Raw genomic sequence first — 19,594 nt, 5'->3', positions numbered from 1 at the left:
CAAACTAACCCCAGATAACACAATGTCAGAGACAAGCAGGACTGGAGAGACCCACGCCTCCCACCTCCTCACCCTGCAGATGAGAACTCCAGCTCAGTCCTTTCTCCAGCTCCAGAAAATACTTACCTGTCAAGAACTTTGTAAAAATGAGAGAAGGTCAAAAAGCTGCATGAACCAAGAAGTGCTATATAAATGCTAATTTCTATCACTGCACCAGCCCTTAAACCTGATTTCAGAATTTATTTTAATCTAATAGAGCCATTTAATACTGGGACACCAGGCACAGGGCCTGGGCAAATTCGACCTAACCATGGACATGCATCGTGTCCTAGGTTCACACCTGTCACACAGGAGTCTCCCAGGGCAGCCACACTGGCCACATCCCAGGGCACTGCCAACAAGGATAAAGTCACTTAAAAACACTATAATAGCCAGAGTACAGGGGAGGGGGCACATAGAAGAGGGCAGGAGGTGAGAAAGGCAAATATTTTATTTAAATGTCCCCCAGTCCTCTAACCTGGTCCTTTTGCTCTGACTGGCTGGTCTGGCAGGTGGAGTGGTGACTCACAAGCACCGTGCACCTATCTCTCGTTTTTACGCTCAGGCTAGAGTGTCAGGAGAACCCGCAGTGATGCACAAGTTGGAATTTGGTTCCCAAAGTAAAGCTGTATTCAAAAAACTGGACATCAGACCCAAACATGGACAGAACCAGAAGGGGGCCCCGGCGCCTCCCACTCTCCTAACCTAGCAGCAGAGTTGGAGGAGAGTCCGTTTTAATGAAGCAGGATGGGCATACCAGGTGGCATGGCAGGAAATCCCACCCACCCAAGAACAGTGAGCATCCTCTGGTAGGAGGAAACTGGGCTTGAGCGCTGAGATTTCCATTTCATTTATTCATATGGGGGTGGGAAGAGAGCTGGTCTAGGATTCACATCACTGAGGCTGCTCCTCAGGTAAGGAGACCACATAGCCCTGTAACTGGGGTCCCAGGCCCCGCGGTGGGATCTTGTGCTTTTCTCAGTCACTGTGCTGAGCTCCCCAGCGATGAGGGCAGCACCTGGACCTGCCCTGTATCACACAAGAGCCAACTGCCACATGTGGACTCGAGTACTTTGGAAGGTGGCTACTCGCACCTGAAATGTGCTCTAAGTGCAAAACCCACACCTGCTCTTGAAGACTTAATGTGCATCTCTCAACAATGTTTACATTGATTACATGCTGAAATGATAGTATTTTGAACATGTTGGGTTAAATAACACATTCCTTCAAAATTAATTTCACCTGTTTCTGAACTTTTTTTTTTTTTTAACATGGCCATGAAAACATTTAAAATTGCCTATGTGGCTAATCATTTGTAGCTCAGGCCATATTTCCTTTGAACAGCACTGGTCTAGACCCTTGCCAGCTGTGATGTGCTCCACGGACCAGCAACATAACCATCAACCTGGAGCTTGTTAGAAACGAAGAATCTTGGGTCCCACCTCTGACCTACTGAATCAGAATCTGCATTTTAACAAGATCCCCAGGTAATCTGCATGCACATTACAGTTTGAGAAGCACTGCTCTAGGGCCTAGAACATTGTTTGGAACTCAGGAGGCACCTGAGAAACATTTGTTAAATGAAGAAATGAGTTATGTTTAGGAAGTAGCTGCACACAGAACACTTGAGAAAAAGAGTAAGGCCCTTTCCTGGCTTTCTCTTTAGTTCATTAGTGTTGATGTCCTCATCAGATTAACCACCTTTCATTTTAGCTGGCCCAAAGAATTGGGCCTTGAGAAAATGCAGGCCTTGAGAAAAAGTGTTGTTTGTACAGCCCTGAGTCCCAGGAGCTGGTCAGAAATTCAGGATCCTGGATCTCTCACCAGGCTCTCTGATTTGGAATCAGGATTATAAATAGCCCCCCAGGTGAATGGTAAGCACATTACTGAGAAGCTGGGGTGTAAGGGAGAGCTCTCAATCACTTCACAGAAGCAAGAAGGCTGAGACCAGAGTGGGAGGACTTAAAGGAATCCAAGCAGGGCAAGATTGCTTCTGCTGGCATCTCAAGGGACCCAGAGCACCCAAGGGGGAGCACCAGATACAGAGGAGGAGAATGCCTTAGACAGAGAGGATGGAGCAGAGAAAGAGGACAGGGCAAGGCTGCGTCCCACAGCACATGACACATGACAGTATCTGGCAAGGCAGAGATCCGACAAAGGATTACTCTGCATCCCAACTCTGCATTTCATTCCTTTCTAGACCTAAAATCCTTGACACAACTGGAATGTCTGATCACGTTAGCTATAAAAACAGACACTCATAAAGCTGATTTTTTTTTAATCAGAAGCAAATGCTCAGGGAAAGGGACGTCGTGGCATGCAGAAAACAAAAGTCACAACTATTGTCTCTGTCTCCTGGCGCTTGCTCCCCGCACAGCCACCCTCAGACCAAAAAAACAGAGGGCTACAGGGCCAGTGCGGGAGGGGGGTAGAGAGAAAAGACAGCAGAGACTAAGAAACTGGGGAACAAGGCGAGAAGATGAGGAAAAAGGGAGAAATTGAGAGGAAGGAATGAGGTCCTGGAAATGCCATCAGAAACTGCAAGCGCATGGTGGGGAGAGACAAAGAGAGGGACGCAGGGGAGGGGGATATGAAGGTGTGTCTTTAAAAAAAAAATCTCCCTTTTAATGAGCAAGAGAAAGAAGAGGAGTCCCTGTGTGCCCAGAGGGCGTCACAAAACATGGATGGCTCTCCTACAAGTTCACCTCTCCTCCATCCCTTTCTGGCAAAACATCATGGGCTGTTTCTTAGCTCTGACAATCATCCTAGGGGACAGGCTCCCCCAGGAGCGGTTGTGGGATACAGCCTGCCGGTTTCTGTTAGCGAGAAGCCTCTTGTGACAGGAAAGGTGGACTTGGGCACACAGAACGTACAACACAGCCAACCTGCCTGCCGCTACACAGGGCAGTGTGGAGTTCCGCCTGCCAGAGCCAGGGGTAAGCCTGAGATGTCACCGCGAACGTATTCACGGTGAGAGGACGGTGCTCCCCACGCCCCTACCCCAACCAGCAGGACTCCTTTGCCAGTTAACCAACCAACTCCAGCTGGACTGCGTGCAATCTTGTGCAGCAGGCCCCAGTATCGCAGCGGAGGAAAGGAGCCAGAATTGCTTCCAGCACGAACTCCAAGAGGGTCCATGGACTCTCCTTGACCAGAGAGGGAAGGAACAGCCTTGCCAGGTGTGAACACTTCCTGGTTCTTCTGACTTCGAGGCTGCTCTGATGAAACATAAAGACCCCCTGAGGTACTCGGAGCCAGCCTCCAGCCAGACGGCACGTCTTGTCAAGGTGGAGTTGGTATTTCCATGCTCGAGGCCCTTCCCTCTTTGAGAGCATCTTGTGCTTCAGATGGCATCTGGGTTTGATGAGAGTGCTGGGGCAGCTCATTTCAGGCAGCTCCACCCAGAACATGCACCGTCCTTAATTTCTTACGTTGAATGGGGCAGCCAGCCATACTGTAGCCACTTGTGGTATAGACCTGTCAGGTTTTTCTCTTTTGATTCTAGAAGGGGTGGGGGATCTCTAGCCTGCTGCAAAGTGGCACCACATGCCTTTGTCCTAGCAGCACAGAGGGTCTTCTTTGATGCCAGGAGTGAATGGGTTCTGTCTGTCCTCATGCCCAGGATCTGAACCCCTCTCTTCCCGCCAGCTGGCCTGTGGCTATGGCCTGGGTGCCCCCTGTACAATCCCTACCCCCCACAGGACTAGGAAATAAGGCAGGGTGACCAGGGGAGAGACCTCTGTCCCCTGACTTCTGAAGGATTTTGAAAGGAAGACCACTTTTGTCACTCTATATCCATATTCTTTCTGAAGAGGAAAACAGCAGGGCTTGGGTTTCTCCAAGTAGGAAGGAATAAAACGCATTAAGATCCCAGAAGTGCCTCTGGAGAGCCCAGTACTAGCAGCCTCCAATGCATTCTCTACCTTCCCCAAAGGGCAACTGGAACTTCTCCTTGGAGTGTCTCTCACCTTGTCCTCGAGAAATAAATCAGAATGAGGGTGTTCAAAGTGGTCAAGGAAAAATTCAGTGAAAAATCAAAGGCGTCACTCTCCTTGTGCTGCATTGTTCCTTGTAAAAAATGAGTTTTACATTCTTTCTTTTTTGCATGTCTAATGGTACACAAAATACATCCCACTCCTTTGTGGCCCCGTAATTATTCAGATCCTGAATAGACTCGGAAAGAAAAGCAGAGGAAGTGTTGTCCTCTGGCCACAACCTTTTTTGCCATAGTTTCCCCAGCTATAAAAAGAGAATAAAGTCATTAATTCAGCCTTTCTTGCAAACCCATTTTCCAGGTTAGACCAACTTAACCAAGATGCTTATTCCCATGGTGACAAACTGAGTGACTTTAAAATTCCCCAAGAGACAGAAGTGATTCATGTGTTTATATAGCCACAGATTTAGACGTGGAAAAGACAGCGCTGGCCTAAAAGGGGCTACCAGCATCCAAATAAACTGTGTGATCCATGTGTTCAAAACTGAGCTGAGGTTCATCTGACCCATGGGCATTTTAAATCAGCATCCCTCATGACGTCTTCCCTGTAAACTGTATTTAAAATTAAATAGCATTAAGAGCACTTTGAAGTCAGATTATGCCAGTATCACTGGTTACATTATATGCAGGTCTGCTCTGCGGGTTCTCATCCCTATGCCTTTGAGAACTTGCTCCTAAGTTACCCAGTTTCACATACTGGAGCGCCCACTTTCCACCAGGAAATGAGAGCTGAAGACTGAATCCTGATCTCCTCTTTCCCATCAGCCAGGCCTCCCGAGAGGTCAGTAGCTCAGACAGACCCAGGAAGTGAGGAAGGCACAGACGTCTCCTGACACAGGGTCTCGGCCCTCTGTGAAGGGGGAACTATTCCCCCGTTGCCCCACACTCCAGACCTCGCAGTGGCCTTCACCCCCAAAGCCCAGCGAGCATCAGGGCCGAGCAGCGTGTTTCTCATTATCTGCTCTATAGAGACGATCTGCTGGCATGTGCGGTTTTAGAAATTTCATCAGCTCAGGACACAAGGAGACTCTGATGTCAACTCCAGCAGAATCCATACAGTGTCCTCGAACAACTGCCGTCTGTGTGGGAAGCCTAACAGAGGTTTTAAATAGTGGCTGGTGTGGAGAGTGAGTTCTGGCCTTACTATTTACAGTCTCTTCTACTTAAGACTCAGAGCACACACCGTCTCCTGGAGCTTGATGGGAGACAAGACCCACTTCTGGCATCAGATGAGCCACGGGCCATCCGCTGCAAACACAGAATCACCTTTGAACCTCTTCCTCCACGTCAACTTCCCCTTCCGGTTTCCATCACGTCTTTGTATTGTGGACCAACCTCCAACTATGAATCCTTACTTTGAAAAAAATGCCCATCAAGGCTGCCACTCCAAGGCAGCCCCCTTGCATCCTCCTTTGGGTCTGAAAACCCTCCCATCCCAATACCACATCTGCTGACGTTGACTGGACCTGAAACGTTGGCAGCTCAGTGTTTTCGGAAACTGTGGAGAGTTCTTGTGCCACAATTCTCTTGTTGTCGTCAAAAGCAATTACGTGTTCATCAGATGATGAAGAACACTGTCATGAAAAGCTGGCACAGCAGCCAAGGAGGCAGATGCATTAAACTACACAGCTTCTAAGAACTCCCACTTAACACTGGAGCTCAACACAGAGAGTGTGCAGCAACACCCCCTTCTCCAGCATCCTCCCATTTGGATTTAGTGCATCTGGCCCGCTTCTGATGAGATGCTAACTTCTTTCAGTGGACAAACACAGAAATTGCAGAAATCGGTCATCATGCAAGTCCTTGGTCTCCAATGAAAGTAATCCTTTCATAAAGGCAAAAACTCAACCAATAAAAGATACAGTACGTTTGACTGTAGTGAATGAACATCAAAAAGTCCAGCATTTCTAACTGGTCATGTGAGGAATACTGGTGTGTAAGACGTAAATTAGCTGACATGCTATGAATAACACATTCCATGCTTACAGAAGCAAGGAAGCTGTAGGTTAAAGTGAAAACTCTGTAACTGCAGGACTTCTCAGAGCTTTCAATATGGTATTAGGTGTTGTGAAGTTCAAAGACTCGAATCAGCATATATGTATACACTGTATGTATGTAACTTATTATTTCTAACGTGTTTTTTCCCCAAACCTTCCTAATTCCTTCAAAGTTGACGATGTGGAATTATCACTTTCTATCCACCCTAAATGCATTGTTCTTCCCTCCATCCTTTCACCCTTCAATACCCAGCTCAGATGCAGCCCATCTCTGTTAACTGCCAAGTAAACTTCCTACCACATGAGGTGCCATGATGCCTGCTGTGTGGGTGATCAGTCAGTGAACTAAGCAGAGTGTCAGAGCAATGAGAATATTACTGTCTGCACTATGTCTGTGAGCAAGGTGTGTTCGGACATCCGGTCACCTCTGGGAATATCCCTCAGGAGGAGCCACTATAACAGGGTGGTCACCTGTCACACATTCCTGTTGGCTCTTGTTCACCACTTCCTAGGTAAAGCCTTTGTTTTCATAAATTAGTTAACCTAAAACTTTGTTTCCTCGACGAACTGGGATAGTAATAGTACCTACTTCACTGTAGGTACTAAACATAAGGATCAAAAGAAATTCTTCATGTCAAACAATTGGGAGAGTGCCTGGCACATAGTAAGTGCTCAATGAAAAGTAGGTTTTGTTGTGATCACAGGATAACGTGTTACAGCCAAGACTAAACCCCAACCATTTGGCTTAAGTTCTGTGATCACTTCACTTTCCCACATTCTTGCATTCTTTCCACTATGCCATGTTGCCTCCTCTTATTAGTCAGAACACCCACTGGCACCCACTGACCATGTGCTCTTTCTCACATATATGCCCTCCAAACTAGCGTGTGAGCTCCTTGGAGACAGAGACCATACACAACAGCCCAGTGCCTTGCCATGTTATTGCCTAAGTACTTTAACTGTCAATGAGAAATTTATTTACCGTAGTTATTAAACAAACTCTATTGACCACGGGAAGTGTCTCCACGTTGACTTAAGAAATGTGTTAGAAATACGGATCCTGGGAATGAAGTGGGTTTCCCAAACGGTTATCTAGAGGGCAGGAGTTGGCCATATTTTTCTGTCAAGGGCCAGAGAGTGAATAATTTAGGCTTTATGAGTCATGCAGTGTCTCAGTATTCAGCTCTCCATCGACAATGAACAAACAAATGAGGCTGGCACTGTTCCAGTACAACTTAACAGACAGTGGCCAGATTTGACCCATGGGTGGTGGTTTTCTGACCCCAACTATAAAGACGGTAAAAAGTGTGGTTTAGGGAAATGGTTTAGTGGTCAAATCAAATGGGTTTGTTATATACTGATTTGAGTCTTTTAATGTCACAATGCTTATTACCATATGGAGACGTGCATGTATATATACACATGTATGTATGTATATATGTAGTTTTTCCTAAGACCTTCCTGATCACTTCCAAGTGGAGGATATATGTACGTACATATGTATGTATCTGTGTGTGTATATATATATACATATATATATACACACACACACATTAAAAAGTTTGGGTTTTTCTGTAAGATGTTATGGAAAAGTCCGAACGAAATTTTTGGCCAATCCTATATATGTGTATATCTATATCTATATCTATATCTATATCTATATCTATATCTATTTGGGGGAGCAGGTATGGGCTGGTGAGGATGAAGCAGAGACATAGAAACCTTGTGGGGCATATTGAGCCATGAACTTGAAAGCCTGAGCTCTCTCAGCAGCTTTGTCTCAGCAGCAGCCTGAACAGGATGAATGGCAGTGTGCACATGTTTACTCTGAGGGATCCTAATCTGTAGCTTCTCTTTGTCTTGGAGTCTATCCAGTGATCCACTGCTAATGGAATCTTCAGTTTGACCAGAATGAATTGTACTGGTGCCTCTGGACAAGAATCCTACCAGGTATATCATCAAAGCTTCCCACCGCAGTTACCAGCTTGGCTCCACAAGAATAATACACCAGGGTAGCTACGCCACCTAGTGATGCTTGCATGTACTGTTCTTCCCAAAGAGAACTGGAGAGGCTTCAGGGAGACCTGGCATTTGCTATTTCTGGCCAACACTTCCACACGCAAGAGTCCGAAGCCTCATCTTGGCTTTGAAACATTCCTTGCGGTTGCATTAGCCATTCCCCGCAAGGCTCAGAAGATATGAGTGACTTCTTGCTAAGAGGGAACAGCCCAACTCTGTGGCACAAATTACCAAGGAATAAACGGCAGACACACACACACACACACTCGCATCCTGCCTTTCAACGGAGATGGAAGATGCATCTTCTCCTGTATCTCAATTTGGCTGCAATAACATGTTTTCTTGATTGTACAGCCTTAAAGTCTTATGCATACAGCATCTGCTTTCTAAACTACACAAAAATGCTACCGTCTGCAGTCAGAAACAGAAAAGACGCAGGATGGGTGGTGAGGCTCCGTCCACCATTTCAGAATGGCAGGAGCTAGAGGTGCTAGCTATTAGTTCTATGCGGGTGTAGCTCACGCACACAGAGAAATATCAGTGTTTTCCTAAAATGGAACCGCTCTTCTGCCAGACACAGTGGCAGAGGGGAAGATATTCTGAGCCTTATTAAGGTTTAGGAGAAATTCTACGGCCAAATCACACTTTTTCCCCCTACATTTCAGATTCCCTGCAAGGAGTCTACTGCACCGCTAGAATTCTCGAAGTCTGGATGGCCAAGCCTCATGCGTAATGCTTTTCATCTTGCAAATACAGCAAACTGCAGCAGTAGCACTAACGCTGCTTTCAAACAGTGGTTCTAGTATCATACGATGCTGAGATAATAAGCTATGACTGTGTGTTTTCCATAAGGAAGGAAAGCATCAGTCCAGGAGAGAAATGGAGAATGAGTGACATTTATCAGATTGTAGATTCTGAAAATGGATTTGCTTCACTAGATCAAAGACAGCCCATTTCTACACATCATCATCAATTCTGTGGGAACCTTTCCAGACATTCTGAGTGCATGTTTTGAGACTGGGTAGTTGATTCTCTTGCTGATTGTTTCTACTCTGGGACACTCTTGATTGTCTCTATACAGTCCATCAAGACGAAAGCACAAAAGGTATACAAAAAGCTCAACGGAGAAGAGAGATGAAGACTCCAGGCAGTGTGTCATGTACGGTTGGTTATGCTGTGCCCTGCACAAAAATATCCAGTCTGTATCCTACTTACCTAGCTGTGTACCTGGTATAGGTATTACAGAAGGGACATACATGTTCTTCTAATTCACTGAAAGTGCTTTTGGGGGGATAAACAGTCTCGTGGTATAAAAAAGCATCTTAAAGAAAAATAAATCTCATATTCATGCTCATTAATTTACTTTATGTTACTGAAGATTTAACCAGGTATATCACCCCTGCTTTTGTCCTTGGAATGATCAATACCTGTGTTGTCAGGAAGAGACATGTGATTGGAACTACTCAACTACTTGGTCCTGGATCACTTGGTTTTCACCCAAAGCCAATAATCTCAACTCCTCTTATTTAAAAATGCTCATCGCAATGGACTGTTACTCTTTGCATACAGCTGTCAGCTGTGAAAACATTCTTTTTTGGACACAAAAATCTGGCTTTTGCCCCCTTTCCCCCGAGACTCGACGGTGGCCTACCGACTCATGCTGACAAAAGGGGACAGATTCCTTTTGCACAGGTGACCCCTCTGCTTCAGAGAAAGCTCAGTGAGAGGGGTCACTGTTGGGAACACAGCTTCACGACGGCCACCATGCAGGCTCTGAGCAGTTACAAATGGACAGACTTCAGGATGGCTCTCCTGATGCCCCCATCACTGCCGGCTCTGATGCTAGTGTCTGGGGAAGAGTGGAGACCCAGAGAGAGAGGCAGAGCCCCACCAGCAAAGCTGGATGCAAAGCCTTTGAGAATGCCTCTCAGAAACAAAATTCTTGCTTCTCCCTTTTTGAAGGGCTACAGGGAGACAACACAGCTGATGGTTATTTTTGTAGCCACAAAACAAGTAGAATAAGAGTCGGGCCAGTGTTCAGGCAAATGTGCTCCTTGAAGGCACTCCTCAGTCTGCACAATAGTGAAGCATGCTCACATTCCATTTGTTCCTTGAACATTCCCAAGCCATAATATACCTACTGCATTCTTGGGGGAAGATTTCCTTCTGAAAAAAAGTTCAAAACTTATAGAAAAGGGAGAGTTGGGCAGAGCTTACTTGAGTTATTTTGTTTCCTGCAAAGCTATTTCTTTAAAAGGAATCCTTTCAAAGTAAAATAGACTACGTGACATTTTTATCCCAAAGCTGCTGGGTGGTAGGTGTGACTTGGAAATCTGCAGTTTGTTTCAAGCAAACCCACTAGAGTTGAGCACGAAGGAAGAAAAGCAAAAGGGATGGTGATGAACAAATGGCAAGGTTTAAGGATGGATTTAACATCTTCATACTTCCTGTTGTTGCTTTCACATGTATGTAGTTTCTCCTGAAGACAAGAAGACATGTATTGTCATGTGAGGAACAGAAAGAGTAAGGCAGGAAGCAAAAATAACCATCAGCTACGCTGTCTCCTTGTAGCCCCTCAAAACACTTGAAAAGAATTTTTGTTTTCCAAACAAATCTTCTCCCTCAGATGCAAAAGAGTTCATCTTCATTACCTGGCACAGCCATTCTCTATTTCTGCAATGTCTCAAATGATAGCTAGTGTCTTCTCACAGACAGGGAAATCAGGGGTAATGTAGACAAGGCTGGGGGCACGGCATCGGGATGAGAATCCCCAGACCTTGTCTGTCTCAACCCACCGAGGCTTAAGAAACAGCTGCCCTTGTGAATGAGGCTCCAATCAATACTCAGTGTCCCAATTAAGTCCCTTCACTGAGAATTTGCATATTTCTTATCATTAACTATTTTATTTTAAATGCTCTATTTTGGAGAAGCTTGAGGCACATGAATAGCATGGGGAAATGACACCATCAAACAATGTACTATTTATGAAAAAGGCCAAAGTCTCTGGGCTGTACTGTTGAAGTAATGGTTGACTCTCCCTTTAACTTTCTTGCATATAAGACATGATCCTTGGCAAGGGAACTGTATTCAATATCTTGTAGTAACCTATAATGGAAAAGAATCTGAAAAAGAATATATATATTTTCAGATTCTTATGCATATATATATGTATAACTGAATCACTCTACAATACACCTGAAACAATGTAAATCAACTATACTTCAATTAAAAAAAAAAATCCAAAAAAGAAAAAAAAAGACATGGTCTTGCAATTCTCTGAGCTATCCCACAGGGCAGTCAACTATGCCACCGTAATCATCCTAAGCTTCCTCTGCTCCTTCTCAGTTCTCTCCGTAAAGCATTGGAATTCTGAATTTACCCTTTCTGTAGCAAAGTTTAATAGTGTGTGTTTTAATATATTTTATGGGTTGGTTTTCGTTCAGATTTTTCCTCACCTTTCATCAGAGCAGTTCCTTAAGCAAGCATGGCTTCCCTGAGTGACCAGGGCCACAGTGAGGAGTAATATTTATTTTGTAGCTTCGCTATTCAACAGAAAGTCACTTCGTTTCCTGAAGAAAACACTTTTGCCTATCCCTTACCCTGTGCAGGTGTTTCAGCTTCTTAAGGTGTTTCAGATGTTCAGGTCATCTGGTAGGCCATTATCAGACCCACCATACAAAATAAATTGTGAAAGAAAAAGTCTGCTTCAAAGATTCCAGCTGGTGTTTAAAAGCAGTATTTAAAGAAAGTACACAGGGCTTCCCTGGTGGCACAGTGGTTAAGAATCCGCCTGCCAATGCAGGAGACATGTTCGAGCCCTGGTCCGGAAAGATCCCACATGCAGCGGAGCAACTAAGCCCGTGCGCCACAACTACTGAGTCCACGTGCCACAACTACTGAAGCCCACGCGCCTAGAGCCCATGCTCCGCAACAAAAGAAGCCACCGCAATGAGAAGCCCGTGCACCACAATGAAGAGCAGTCCCTGCTCGCCACAACTTGAGAAAGCCCATGGGCAGCAACAAAGACCCAACACAGCCAAAAATAAATAAATAAAATTAAAAATATAAAAAAATAAAGTACACAGGCAGAAAAGTTTGATCATCCTGAAATATTATCACACATCAAAATGTCCTTTCTATATTTTTAGAAGCACCTCAATGGAAGCGTGGAATAGCATTGCTAATTGTCTATAGGCAACAAACAGAATCATTAGGGTTTGGGAAATGTTTTCAGAAAATGCTTTAAATAGTTAACATCAGGGCACTCTTCCTCCCTTCTGTACCTAGTAGAGCAAAGGCCTCTAGGCAGGTAGTATTCCTTTATGTGAGGCCCTAACTTCAGACTGTTCAAGGTAACTGCACTGTTATTCAAAAGCACACTTTAAAGACAAGGTTTCAGAAAACCATGTTGTTTATAAGTAATAAACAAGTCTTAAATACTCAGTGCTACCAACTCAAATGCATAAAAATATTCCTATACTACCACTATTTTTGAAAAAAAGCGAAGGAAAAGAAAAATATTAAGAAGTATAAAAATGGGGCTTCCCTGGTGGTGCAGTGGTTGAGAGTCCGCCTGCCAATGCAGGGGACACCGGTTCGTGCCCCGGTCCGGGAAGATCCCACATGCCGCAGAGCGGCTAGGCCCGTGAGCCATGGCCACTGAGCCTGCATGTCCGGAGCCTGTGCTCTGCAACGGGAGAGGCCACGACAGTGAGAGGCCTGCGTACCGCAAAAAAAAAAAAAAAAAAAAAAGAAGTATAAAAATGAAAGAAGTAATCAAGAAAATAAACTAGGGGACTTCCCTGGTAGCACAGTGGTTGAGAGTCCGCCTGCCAATGCGGGCGATGCAGGTTTGGGCCCTGGTCCGGGAAGATCCCACATGCCACGCGGAGCAACTAAGCCCCGTGTGCCACGACTACTGAGCCTGCGCTCTAGAGCCTGCGAGCTACAACTACTGAGCCCACGTGCCACAACTACTGAAGCCTGCGTGCCTAGAGCCCGTGCTCCACAACAAGAGAAGCCACCGCAACGGGAAGCCCATGCACCGCAATGAAGAGTAGCCCCGCTCTCCTCAACTACAGAAAGCCCGTGTGCAGCAACAAAGACCCAACACAGCCAAAGATAAATAAATAAATAAAACTTAAACAAAAGAAAATAAACTAGGAAAAAATATCCATACTGCATGCCAGTTTTGGATTGTGTATTATTAACTTGCTGGCTCCTACATTAGATACTCTTATATGGGTTTTCTGATTTAGCCTAAATCCTATGGTAGGTATTAACGGTCTTATAGCAGATGAAAAAACTGAGGTTCAGAGAGGTTAAGTGTCTAACCCAAGGGCAAAAGCTCTCAAATGGAAAAACCAGAACTCCTGTCTGGGTCTCTCTGAATACCATGTTCCTTCCACCATTCACAATGCCTTTCAAATTGAAGAAAAGAAGAAGGGGAGAAATTAAAGCTTGACCCATCCAAGATGACAAAATCTAGGATTATTCAGAGACATCGAATTAACCATATTTTGAGTAAATATGTGTTTTCCAGCCATTGGATCAACTATGGTGTGATTCAAACTGGCTTTTCCGAAAGCCAAAGATACCAGATGGACCGTCTTTCAATCTGGTGTTTTTGTCATTTAAACATGGTCCTAGAAATCAAAACAAATAGAAACATAAAAACCATTTTTTAAAAATATGGGCAATCTCTACCCTAGAATAAAGGCAAAGAATGACAAATAGTTACTAAAACCAGCCCTAAAGGAGACTAAGCCTATGTTACCATGAAGAAAGGCAAACACCCATCCAGTTTCCTCCTGCAAACAGTCAGCAATCATACTTCTGCTGTGTGGAGATAAGAATCCCCTGATGTGGGCATCCGAAGGGCTTCTGACAGCACTTGGCCTGTTCCACCTTTGCATCTGCCTTCCCTCATGCCCACTGCCTTTTCTAGGTGTGCCATGAAAAGGCAAAAATGCCTTTAATGATCTACACTTGACAAGACTTGAAATTAAGCTTTTAGTGAATCTTTCACATTCAATGTGAAACAACAGAAATGGTGGTGATGTGACATTTTTGGTAGGTGAGCACATCAAAGGCGCCCGCCTCCAATGATCTCCCCGAACATCCAAGGGTATCTCTGGCTGCCAGGTCTCCTTAGACTTGACAGGCGAGAAGGAGAGAGGAAGGAGGCATGAGGAAGCTCACTGGATCCTCCACACAAAAGGAAGGTATTTCGACTCACTTCTACTTCAGTCTTATGCACTTCATTATGCCTGGCTTTTTAAATTTGTAGATAGAAAGGGGAAAGACAGGATAAAAGACAAAGAATATTATTTCTGACTGCCAAGCCCCCAAATGCAGAAATACATGAACATGTGACTTCAAGCCCCTACACACTCCACCTTGATCTTTCTGCCGGCAGTTTTCAGAATGATGGTGTTTAGTATTTTCTGTTGGGAAGGCAAGCGCCTTCAGCATTTCTTCAGATGTCAAGAAGCATTTTAAGACTGAAAGCACATGAAATCTGGAATCGGCTTGTAACACTGTCATCTAATAACGAAAGTAACAACAAATAATTACGCTCATCCCTACGGCACCCATGTTCTTGCGTCCCCATACTTAGTGTCTAAGGGCCACAGCGAGTCACAGACATTTGTAGAAACCTCAAGTTTCTTTGCCGCTTCCACTTTCCTTAAAACAAGGAACTCGGGAGGTGAAACCACACAAAAGATGTTGGTCTTTGTACAAGGTCACCTTCAGGATCCATCACTAACACCTGAGTCCACCCTGATTTACTCAAGAGCAGTGATTAAGCTAATAATAGACATCTGGGACTCGACGGTTCTGAAATTTTCTCTCTTCATTCGTGGATCGAACCAAAACACTAGTTAAAACAGACCACTACGGATAGGGAATCTTGAAGTGTGCTTGTTTAGTTCTGAACAAAATTTAAGAAAAGATTAAATCACAGATTCAGGTACTAGGGGTTCCGTGAGTGCTTCTTACATGAATGTGGTTTGTTCCTGACTGGACAGTGTGTTTTCTGTTTTTCAGTTCTGCCCCCTTATGGCTAGAGCAGTCAGGGAGGCCTCACAAAGGAGGAAGGACTTCAATTAGACCATGGGGGGGGCATGGGAGGGGGGCATGGGAGGGGCATCTGGTGCCCTGGTAGAGAACAGAGCAAGAGCAAAGGAGGAGATAAGAACATACAAGGTATGATGTGAGACGGGGAGGAAACAGTGTTGCCTGGAGGGTCACATTTAGAGAGGGGAGATATACGTCAGAAAGGCAGGGTGCGGGAGGACAGGAGTTCAGGCTAAGGTTTGGAGTTCATCCCCAAAGCCAGGGGGAGCTTCCAGGGATTCTAGGCACCTCTTAACTGTTTGCTGAATGGGTAAACATGCAGGAGATGAAAACTCGGGAGGAACGAACATGTCTGAAGGAACATTACTCTTGCTACAAGGTCTGGGATGGATTTGAAGGGAGTCAGTTCATAGGCAAAGAAATGAGCTCAGGAAGCAAGGAAACTGGTACAGGTAAGAGGTAGAAAGGCCCTGGGTTCAGGTGGGTGGCAGAAGAAAGCAAGGTGGGTAATTTGAGGAATGTCAGGAAGGTTACAGATTAATGGAGTATCAGAGGGTAAGATGGGGAAGAGAGGATAAAATTATGGATAACCAGGTCTTTACACTGGAGAGACCAGAAGAATGGGGACAGCATTGACACAGAGGGAATTAGGGGCACTGGGCCCAGGCTTCCAGGATCTAACACTTTGTATTTTAACCAGATGAAACACCTTGTATTATCTCATTAGTCAGTGTTGTCCATTAGACTATAAACTGGACAAGGACAAAGGCTGAGTCTCACTTGCCTTCATATGTTCCAAGCTTTGGAAGCACAACACCTGACACAAAAGAGGTGTCCAAAAAAGACTAACAAGTACAGGGAAGCTCCACTTTGGAGGATGATGAGGTTGTCAAAAATCAGGTGAATTTATGGTAATGAAATATTTCCATAGATGTGACTGATGTTGAAATTTGGAAGAGAGGTCATCTCTCATTTCTTTCATAACTACCAGACCTCCTCACCCCCCACCAATAACATCCAGTTACTCCTGCATCTTCCCTCCTAATGTCTATCGGTTGCATCCTTTCTTTACAATGGGCAGATGAATGTTACGGCTATCAGGACGCATCCCTCTCCTGGAGAGAGAGCAGAGAGAAGATGAGAAAGCCAGTAACTGAACCTCAAGGGTGCCTCCCTCTTGGTAGCAGGGAGAGAAAGATTTTCTAGTGGTGTTAATGGAATCAGAAGAACCAAGATCCAGGCCTGTGGAAGGAAACACATAAAATGCAGGCCACCTGAGTCATCAGAAGATGACCTCGGAAGATGTTCACTGCATACCTCAGAGTGATGTTTGCTCTGCTGTAAATATTATTTCTCACTTTCTGAAGTATAGGTTCACTTTATGGTTCCCTGCCTACCAAAGAGTTATTCAGATGTGTCTGTTTACCTCAAGACCACTGTATGAGCAATTACACATGTGTCTGGAGGAACAGAGGTTTGCAGGAATCTTCCTTACTCCATTCAAAATCTGCCTTGAGATATGCTATGCTGATTTCTATCAACAGAAACCTTTCCTTCACAGGGAAATTAGAGCTCAGGATTTCCTGCTATTTATGGGATATAATAAAAGATTCTTCATCTCAATTTTCTTTACCTGTCCCTAAACAGGGATCAGTCTAAAAGCAGGGACAAGGACAGATGGTATCAAAGAGAAAAAGTAGACTCAAAGCTCCAGTTTTAGCAGCCAATAGCACTAATCAAAAAAAAAGGTATTTACTTATGTTCCATAAAATAATCCACAAAATATAAATGATGGATCAAAACCTAGGTCTGCATTTGAAAAAAAAAACAATGCCTTTCTGATAAGTGCCACCCAATGATTAGTTCCATGGAGGCAGGAGGAGGCAGATGTCTCTATGATCTGGTTAATCCTAACCACCTAGTGCAGAGTGTAGCTCCAGAGAGGTACTCCATTAATACTTGGTGAGTGAAGTGACTGTAAACTAATTCCTTACAGGGAGAGACAGATTTCACATTTCCCAGGCTCCCCCCCCCCACGATACCTGGCATTACGCTGTGCAAAAGTGAGCACGTGATAATCATGTTCCCTGGTCCTCTGGCATCCTGACCCCTGTTTCATTGTCCTCCTGACTCACCTTCCCCTCCCCATCATGCTCTGGCTAAGTCGATGCACTGTAGGAGCCCCTGCTCCCTGGCTGGGTCCAGAGTAGTTGCCATGACAACCCACCCTAACAGCAGGCCCTTGACAAGGGCCTTCCCCTACACCTCAGGGCAGGAGGGAGTGCAGAGACCCTGAGACCCACAAAAGGAGAGGAAGTGAGGAGATCCCATCCACAGTTGCTAACACCTCCCTTGGCCAGAGACCGATCAACTGCTCAGTGAAAGCGGGGACTCTGTCACTGGAGTTTCCGCTTTCTCATCCCAACAACATGTGGGAAAAGTAGTTTGGGATGCATCAGTGGTCACATCACCTAATTCTTTTGATTAAAACAAGCAAAATGGCAAGAATCCAGCATCTTAGACAATTTAAATATCCAGCCCAGGCTTCCCTGGTGGCACAGTGGTTAAGAATCCGCCTGCCAATGCAGGGGACACGGGTTTGTCCCCTGGTCCAGGAAGATCCCACATGCCGTGGAGCAACTAAGCCCGTGCGCCACAACTACTGAGCCTGCACTCTAGAGCCCACGAGCCACAACTACTGAGTCCGTGCGCCACAACTACTGAGCCTGCATTCTAGAGCCCGTGAACCACAACTACTGAGTCCGTACGCCACAACTACTGAGCCTGCGCTCTAGAGCCCGCGAGCCACAACTACTGAGCCCACGCACCACAACTACTGAAGCCCGCGCACCTGAGCCCGTGCTCCGCAACAAAGAGTAGCCTCATGTTCACTGCCACTAGAGGAAGCCCACATGCAGCAGCGAAGACCCAATGCAGCCAAAAATAAATAATAACATTTAAAATAAAAATAAATAAATATCTAGCCTGAATCTAAAGGCAGGTATCCCCAAAGTCTTTATGAGGGGAGGAGGTGCTATTCTCCACCCCTCACCCTGCCCCCATGGAATCTGACATTGAAGGGCATGGCAGGAAGTTCTGATATCGAGGTAACGCTGGTGCAGGTAGCTGGCACATCTGCCATGTGCTGATATAGGGCATGGATGATGTTAGTGGGTGTGGGAGCCACCTGGTACACAACCTTCTCGCCTCATCTCTCACTCTAAGGTGTAATTCCCAGGCTAAATCTTCTTCATATGCACAAGCCCTTTATGATTTATTCACCCCAAGTATACTGAAAATAATTCAGATTTACATAGCGTCTCTCTAATGTCAAGAGTTAAAAGGAAATTTAAACTACTGCTTTAGCTGCTAGGCAGAAATGGCCTGCAAAGAGTAGCGTATTACGCATCATCGTATCAGCACCTTGCATATCGTAGGTGCTCAATAAATGAGTTGAATAGAAATATTAGAGGTGAAGCCAGCACCCCACCCCAAGGGGCACTGCCCCCTCTTCACTAGGTCTTCTCAGCTCCTAAATCCTGACAGGGCCCCAGGTTAATGCCACGCCTTCAACAGGGACAAAGGCATGTGCCCACACAGGGCTTTTGCCCGTTGTGTTTGGCCAAACCACAGAACTGAGGAGATGGCCTTGGGCCACGCTCCCCACTTCTTGTGTCTTTCTTAGCCCTTTCTTCAAGATCCAGCTCTGGTCCTTCTCCCCAAGGCCTCCTGTTCTCAGCGACCTCCTGCTTCTCAACACAGTTGGAAGCAGCCCCTTTTACCTTCTGAGAAAAGGTTGTAAGGTTTGGGTTATAAGCCCCAGGAGGGCCATGCAGTGGCCAGTAATGTTGATGATTCCAGTCCCCCCTGCACCGAAGCGAGTGGCCCAGATGCCAAGGGAAGGGAAAGTCATCACTTCTGCTCCCTTGGTTGGGAAGGGGCATTTCTCTGGACTGGTGTTTCCCTGAAGAGGCCTCTGGGAGACCTGAAAATCAGATCTGGCCAAGAAGATAAACAACTGTAAACCAGCACGTGGTGGAAGCTGACCAAGGTCAGCACAGAGCAGTGAGGAGGGGCAGTGAAGAGGCAGGGAAGAGGTCTCAGAGGAGAGGACCTGGGGCAGAGTGTTGAAAAGAGAAGCAGTAAAGCCCAGTAGAGAAGATCAGAGAGGGCGCTTCAGGCAGACGGAACAGCCCGGATAAAGGCTTGGCATGTTTGTGACCACTGTTTCTTCGATGAGCAGCCTCCAGGCACTCCTAGGCAGTAGGTGCATTTCACGCACGTAGTAGTTTATGCATTCAGTGTCCCCACGGCATTCGTATCTGGAGTGATGACAGTGGCACACCCTTTCCTCTCCCTCATACATAGGGTGGCGGTAGGGGCTCTGTGTCTACAGGGAAACGCAGTCTCCATCCTTGAGTGGTAGTATTTTCATGCTGACTACCGAGGTCCGGGGACATGCTCC

This window comes from Delphinus delphis, chromosome 2, assembly GCF_949987515.2.
Source record: "Delphinus delphis chromosome 2, mDelDel1.2, whole genome shotgun sequence".
NCBI lineage: Eukaryota > Metazoa > Chordata > Mammalia > Artiodactyla > Delphinidae > Delphinus > Delphinus delphis.
Note: the sequence above shows the minus strand (reverse complement) of the source record.